Source organism: Perissodus microlepis, chromosome 23 (assembly GCF_051167445.1).
Source record: "Perissodus microlepis isolate ML-2025 ecotype Zambia chromosome 23, ASM5116744v1, whole genome shotgun sequence".
NCBI lineage: Eukaryota > Metazoa > Chordata > Actinopteri > Cichliformes > Cichlidae > Perissodus > Perissodus microlepis.
Window position 1 is genome coordinate 3,859,010 of NC_140482.1, and position 7,907 is coordinate 3,866,916.

A 7,907-nucleotide genomic window follows, 5' to 3' on the forward strand; every position below is an offset into this window, starting at 1 on the left:
CCCTTATTGCGAGACACTGTAAGTTGCCTGAAAGTACTCATAAATACATATATGATTATCATGGAAAATATGGCTGGAAATAAGCAGAGAAAAGTATTGTTTTGTGAAGAAAATTGGCATGATGGAGAAACATTATGCCTAGTGGGAGGGGCAATGGATTATAAAGGGAGGTATTGGTGGCCTATCTGGCACTCGGTGAGGGTAAGATGTAGGCTGGTTTATCCACTTAGCTTTGTAAATAAAATTAAAAAAATAATAAAGTTACATGTTTATTCTTTTTGTAAATAGTCCTTTGTGCACTTGGGAGGCCGGTATAATAAAGTACATGCTCAGAACCCTTCCTGACTACGCCTATATTTGTTCAGGAGAAGTTTATGAGAGGACCCCCCGACACATCTCACCACAACTGGTCTCAGAGTAATGTTTCTCTGACCTGTTCTTCAGTCAAACATATTTTCCATCCTTGTGAGTCTCTGCCACGCTCATGGTGCCGCGCTCTATCAAACGGGTGCGTAGGCAAGCAAGCTTCCAGACTCTTCTTCATTTTTCCCCTCTGGGCCTTCGACTGCTGTGTTCGTGTGTTCGGAGTATGGATGCCGGCTGCAAGGGGCTGAGCGACAGTTTGAATCTCTCCTCCCCCGCTTCCAGCATCTTCCTGTAGGCACTGATTCACATCCATTAGTTTCTCGTAGTCTGCCAGCTGACTGGTCATTTGCACTCTACACCCCATTCCAAATGATTATGCAAATGATATTTTTCTCTGTTTTTCCTAAATAGTCGATTCAAATGACAGTTGGCATAATTTTCGAGTCATCGACCAAATGTTACTGAACAAACCTCCCAATGAAAACAGTATTTTTTTCAAAAATAAAAAACTTAAAATGCTTTGTTCCAAATTATTACGCACACAGAGTTTCAAAACATTTTATAGGTTGTAGAGAATTGAAAATGGTCATTTGTTGAATTTGCAGCATTAGTCGATCAATTTCACTGAAATCAAAAGCTGTTTCAGTCAGAAACATCTTAACAGGTCAAGTTACACATTAACACAGGAACCCTTATTTGATTGCAGTTTTACAATTCTTGCATCCATGGAACTTGTGAGTTTTTGGAAAGTTTCTACTTGAATGTCTTGATGTCAGAATAGCCTCCCGGAGCTGCTGTTTGGATGTGAACTGCCTCCCACCCTCATATTTCTTTGCTTGAGGATGTTCCAAAGGTTCCCAATAGGATTGAAGTCAGGGAGGAATGGGGACCACACCATGAGTTTCTCTCCCTTTATGCCGACAGCAGGCAATGATGCAGAGGTGTTCCTTGTAGCATGAGACGGTGCATTGTCTTGCATGAAGATGGTTGTGTTGCAGAAGGCACAGTTCTTGTCTTTCTACCATGGAAGAAAGTGGTCAGTCAGAAACTCCACATCCTTTGCAGAGGTCATTTTCACTCCTTCAGGGACCCTAAAGGGGCCAACCAGCTCTCTCCCCGTGATTCCAGCTCAAAACATGACTCCACCTCCTTGCTGACGATGCAGCCAACCATCCACCTCTGCATCCATCTGAACCATCCAGGGCTGCGCTGCACTCATCAGTGAACAAGACTGTTTGAAAATTAGTCTTCATGTAGTTCTGGGCCCACTGCAGCCGTTTCTGCTTGTGAGCATTGGTTAGGGGTGGCCAAACATAAGGTTTATGCACAACTGCATCACCCCAACCGGTTGCAGCAGATGGCCCCGCCCCTCCCTGAGCCTGGTTCTGCCGGAGGTTTCTTCCTGTTAAAAGGGAGTTTTTCCTTCCCACTGTCACCAAAGTGCTTCATATGATTGTTGGGTTTTTCTGTACCTATGAAGCGCCTTGAGGCGACTTTTGTTGTGATTTGGCGCTATACAAATAAAATTGAATTGAATTGAACTGCAAGTCTCTGGAGGATCCTACACCTTGATGTTCGCAGGGCTCCAGAGGCACCAGCAGCTTCAAATATCTGTTTGCTGCTTTGTAATGGCCTTTTAAGCAGCTGCTCTATTAATCTGATTTTGTCTGGCAGAAACCTTCATCACTGTGCCTTTATCTGCACGAACCCATGTGTGCTCTGACTCAGCCACAAATCTCTTAAAATTATGGTGACCACGCTTAAATTTTTGTGAAATATCTAAGGTTTTCATTAGGTGTCCAAGGCATTCAACTTTTCAGCAGCAGAGATCATTTTTCATTCCTATGTTGCTTGAAAATGGTGGCCTGCTTAATAATGTGGAACATCCTTCTTTAGTAGTTTTTCCTTTAATTGGGCTCAGCTGGCAAACTAATGATCACAGAGTCCTGAGACACAATCCCATCCATGGGTTTAATTGAAAAACAACTTATTCAATCTTTATGACACTTAAACACAATTTGCATAATAATTAGGAACGCAGTGTAATGTTGAGCAGCTCCTGCTCCTACTGACTCAGTTTCTGGTGCCAGTCCTCCCGCTCCCTGTCCAGAGTCCTGTCCAACTCCTAGAGACTGTCTTCCAGAGACATTTTTTTCTTTCCGGCACTGCTGCAGCTATGAGCTGAGGGTCTCCACTCTGACCGTTGTGGTTTCCAGCTCTTCTTTGGTAGCCAAAGCCACTTGTTTTTTCTCCCTTGCATCCTTCTCTGCACTGAGCTGAAAACCCGGTCCTTTGTACTGCTGCAGCTGCGACTCGCTGTCCTGCCGCAGCTGCTGCATCGCCTCAGCCAGTTTGCTTTCAAACATTCCCCTCCACCCTGAATCCACCTCCCCCAGGCGTCTTTTGTCTGTTTTGGATCTTTAGGATATCCTGCTCACTGACATTCTTGTGGAGTTTGAGGTTCTCTTTCAGTGTTTGCACCTGGTTCTCCATTTCGACTCTCCTCAGTGTCTCAGAGCTCAGCTGGTTCTTGGTGTCTGCCAGTACACCCTCTACTTGTTCGAGCTGGCTCTGCAGGTCGGTGAGGTCGCAGTTGAGTCTGTGGTTCTCAGCGTTCTTCAAGCATAGAGTCGCTTCAGCACTCCTGAACTGAGCCAACACAGCCATCAGATCGCCCTCTTTCTTTTGGTTCCTCGCCTGAAGCGTCCTGTAGTCAAGGTTCAAGATTCTTTATTTGTCACACGCATACACTGTAAACCCCAACAGTCTACCTGACTTATAAAGTTTGATATAACAATTGAAATTTCTCACAAAGTTGAAACAACCTAAACTTTTCTGTTCTGTTAACGATTCAAACAGTTATAATTGTACATGGCTTAGAAGTTGAGAGTAAATACTGCTTCCTTATTATGATTTTTGAGTAAATGTTTTTCTTCTGAGCTCCGCATTTGTACATCAACTACGTCATGACGTTTTCCCTCTAACCTGAACGACGTTGACAGAAAATTCTGTTCAACATGGCTGCCCTTCTCGAGCGACTGGAGAGCACATTTGGAGAAACTTGTAAGTAAAACGGAACCTTCGTTATGTTTATTTGTTTCGTAAAACAGCAAGTATATTAATATGTTGCAGCCAAGAACTTCTTTTCGAATGTTGTGTGAAACAGCACAGACCCAGGTGGTGAATAGTTGTTCGCTGTTGTTCGCGCTCTTTTTCAAACACAGATTATATCGTCAGTTTTAATGAGAATTACACATGAAGAAAGTGTCTTAGTGATATCAAAACTTAATTACCAAGTTCTAATTGGATATATAAACTTCAGATGAAAGCACAAGATACCGTTCATTATCATTGCAGTTTCACAATGCAGAAGCTGTGTGTGGGAGAAAATAAAGAAAATACCATTAAGCAGCAGCCTGTAAAAGAAGCAGTTTGTAAGAAGAAGTTCTGTGTAATATTACAAGTATCTCACTGAAGTAGTATGTACTATCGCATAATGATGTGTCTTTGCAAAGATTTATCCCGCAGTTTGGTTTGGTTTTGTAAAATCACTGCAGTGTAAATTCAAATGTCTTCTGTGCTTTTTTCTTCTTCAACTTAACAGAATTTATACATGGTGAGACAATGTTGATTATATGGTAAAAACTTAAAACTGAAAGAGGGTTGCTGTTTACCATGACTAAATGAAATTATGGCCTGTGACTTTGTAACATCTGAAATTCTTACCTATGTTTTGGAATTCAAGACTGCACTCAAAGTAAACAGCAGTAATTGTAAGGTGTTTTTGCAATGCTAAGTGTTTATTTTGTCATGAAATGTACAGTGTACTTTTGAAAGTTTTGAAAGCTGTAATGATGGCTGAGTATACAATGATCACTGACCATAATAAGGTTAATGTTATGATGTGCAGTGTTTTTATATATGAGACGATTAATTTTTTAAAATCATCTCCATTCCTTGTTTTATTCATAGGATGATGGCAGTATCCCAAACGTTCCTGCTGAGAGTTCACCTCACCACCCTCCGGGAGAAGCTCAACCCAAGGCTGGACTTGAGTTTACCTTACAATACGAAGACCCCGACTTTGATGGGCAACTTACCTGCCTACTGGATATTCAAGAGTTGCCGGAGAAGGGCACACTAAAAGTAGTGAGATCTCAAAGTGATGCCAGTTCTTGTGCAAGTTCTGATACAGACATCCTTCCTCATGTGCCTTTAGCTCAGCGTCTGAAGTGTTGGCCTGACACTTTCCCAGTACCTACCTTTTCTTACGAAGTTGAACATCTCCTTAAGGAGGGAAATAGAGCCTTTGAGATGTCTGGAAAACATCTGAAGCTGACTCGAGCCCAAAAGCACAACATCTTGGAGACCATGGCTTCAGTGATGCACACCTTCAAAGCTATCCGAGTGATGGAGATGTCGGTTTGGCAGCAGAAGCTCTTGTTACCACTCATCCATGTCTTAAAGAGCCTGGAAGTAGGAATGGAAGTTATGGTTGGAAGACCAGTTTAAAATTCAAGATGGGAAATTATCGCACCAAGCTAGCCAGATCTGGATGTGTGGAGGTGTCTGTCAGTGCTGGCAGGAGGAGTGTTAACAAGCCTGAAGGAGAGCATCCCCACTGCAACATAGAAAGAGCCAGAAGAGCTGAGGTGAACTACCTCCCAAACTTTCCAAGAGGAGAAGATCAGGTCAGTCTGGAGGATGTGAGAGTCCAGATAAAAAATGAGGTTGAGAAGACTGAGCCCAGCAAAGTAATGATTGAAAAACTGATGCAGACTACCTTCGCACCTCGTCACCATGAAATTGTTCAAGACAACCCAATGGTGAAGAACTTCTTGGAGAAATGGCCTGCTCTGCGATTCGGCTCTCATGTTTGTGTGCTTTGATTTTTCAGTTTAACATGAAACAATGCAAGTTCAACAGATCTCTTCAGATTCAGATTTATTCATTGAACAAAGTTCAAATAGGTTTAAAATAATATCTGAAAGCGCCACAACTAAGTAGCCTAATGGCTGCGGTGCTTCAACATTAAAGAGAAGCATCTCTGTGACTACCACTTGATTTTGACCACCACAAATAAAAATATATTCTAGTTTTGTGATACACTTGTGCTGCAAAGGTTCAGGTCCAATTTAAAAGAATCTTAATAGGACATCTATAAAACAAGGTTAGACAGAAGTTGGGCATTTCCTCTTTAATGATAAGATGTAAATTTGGTCAGTAATCTGGCTTGATGTTGGATGTTTTTGTTCCTGTTTTATTTTAGGTTTGTGTGGAGTTCCACCGAGTCACAAACCTGCTGAACCAGTTCTACGCTGAACGTGACAGACACACACCACGACTTCAGGCTCTATACAGACAGAAGGCTGCAGACTGGCAAGATATCAGCGGCTCTGCGAAACATCCTGAATCATTATGATCTTCAGGTGAATATTGATAATGATAAAATTAACACAAATTAAAAGTTTCACTGATAAACACTCAATTTTTCCTTGCTTTGAACATCTGTGTTCTATACAGATTACAGCTCACATCTGGAGAAGACTGTTTTAAAATACTGTGTAGGATTTTTGTCAAATGAGTAAGAAACAGGCTCTTTGTCATAAGAGACAGAAAGGTTGTGTCTTAAAAGAAATGTCTCCAAAATTATGTAGAGTATGTAGTCTAATGCAGTTTCAATGTTCATTGTATTCAATGAACTTTTCTTTTCCCTTTTTAGGAGGCGCCTGATGTCAACGTGAAACCCACTGCAGTGCTTCGTGCCCTTCCTGTATACCTGCGGGAGGAGGACATGTAATGTAAGTGTAATTTTGCATCACTTAAATTCTGCCAGTGCGATAAAATGCCATGGATTTCTTTTAATACAATTTAATACCCTAGCAGCTACCAAATTGTACAAGCAAAATACCCTCTCTTTAGAAGCCCCCCCCACACACACACACACACACACACAGGTCAGGAGCAGGGCACAGGTGTATCACAGCACTTCGGCTACGCTGCAGGTGGCCCAGAAACCAGGCTGAAGTCAAGATTTAGTTTCTTTGTGAGATAAAGTCATAAAATAAAAAATGACTTTTTGTAGAAAATTATGTAATGCAAGAAGCTAACGCGTTAATGTACATTTTTCAAAAACGTAGAGTACCCTAACTCGTTACAGAGTAACCTACTACACCGCTGAATGTTTTGCTAGACTACAGGTCATGCTTGTCACATTCTCTCAAACCAGCCTTATTGATGCTGTGTCTATTCCAGGCGGACGCATTGGATGAGTCGACCCTCATTGACACTCCAGTTGCCCTTCTCACAGTGTTTACTGACGCCGCACCCCAGTCCAGTCCATTTTACTTCCTCAAGCATGGCTGTTGTGGTGACTTGGTGATGTGTGATATTCCCAGATCTTTAAGTTTACTACAGGCTTTGGGTGGATTTAACTCCATCAGTTTACCTAATTTTCCTATACTTGCCTGCCTGTTCTGGTTATTTGGAAGCTGATCATCTTTATTTGTACCCATTTTAAAAAATTGTTTTTCATTTCTTTTTCAAACAAAAGTGATTAGTATTTGACTTTTTGTTTTGAATTTTTGTGTATTTTGAGAAAGATGCAATTAGGACTGATGTTTGTGATTTTATAAAGAGATAAATGTCCTACACTGAATTTATAATGCTCACTTTATGGTGCCCGTGTCCCTGTTAGTGGTTTTATAAAAACATTTGTGATGTTTTTACATTTCCATAAAAAAACGTTAAATAAACGAAATGTGAAGTAAATGAATTTCTGTATTTTCTTTAGTAGTTTTAACTCAAACATCTAAAAATAATTATCTTTTAATTAATAATCATATAATTTGAGTTTAGGTTGTAATATAATTGCATTGTGTTGCATCAAAATGGTAAACTACAAAAAACACAGGCCGGCCTCCGCACTGGTGTCGCTGGCCAGCATGGAGGTGGCCTCGGGGGTGGATGAGGCCGTAACGGAGGCGTTCATCCTGACCTAGGTGCTCCATCTTTTGCTCTCCTGATCTTGGACTTGGATTTAGCCTTCTTCCCACCCACGGCATGCATGCGTCCATGTCATTCATGTACAGAATGAACAGAAGGGTGAGAGGCGGCAATCCCGGGGAGATCCAGGAGAAGACGAGAGCACATCAGACAGCACACTGTTCACCTTCACTTATTGTGACCTATTAGTCAGAAAGTCTAGTAGCCCGCTGATCACACTGGTTACACGCTGTCAGTGAGTGTTGTGAGGCTGATATAAACCAGAGATTTTCACAAGTCACTGGTAGTGTGTGTGTGTGTGTGTGTGTGTGTGTGTGTGTGTGTGTGTGTGTGTGTGTGAGAAGAGTAAGAGAGACAGAGAGAGAGAAGAAAGAGTTTATGTTAAAAATGAAAACATATTTGACATCAGCCTCACTGGGATGCGGTGTTTACTTCTCTGCCTTACAGTTGCCTTTGACCACAACTCTGTGTATCCTGACAAACCAGAAGAGAGACAGAGACAGTGGACGAGCAGTGAAGAAAGAGAGAGCAACCCA

At 41.7% G+C, this 7,907-nt stretch overlaps 2 pseudogenes; one reads left to right on the forward strand and one right to left on the reverse strand.

Moving 5' to 3' along the window:
* Positions 1 to 372: 372 nt before the first annotated feature.
* LOC146360764 (prelamin-A/C-like) lies at positions 373 to 3,334 on the reverse strand (annotated as a pseudogene).
* Positions 3,335 to 4,220: 886 nt separating this feature from the next.
* Positions 4,221 to 6,166, forward strand: LOC146360765 (uncharacterized; annotated as a pseudogene).
* The last annotated feature ends 1,741 nt before the right edge of the window (positions 6,167 to 7,907 follow it).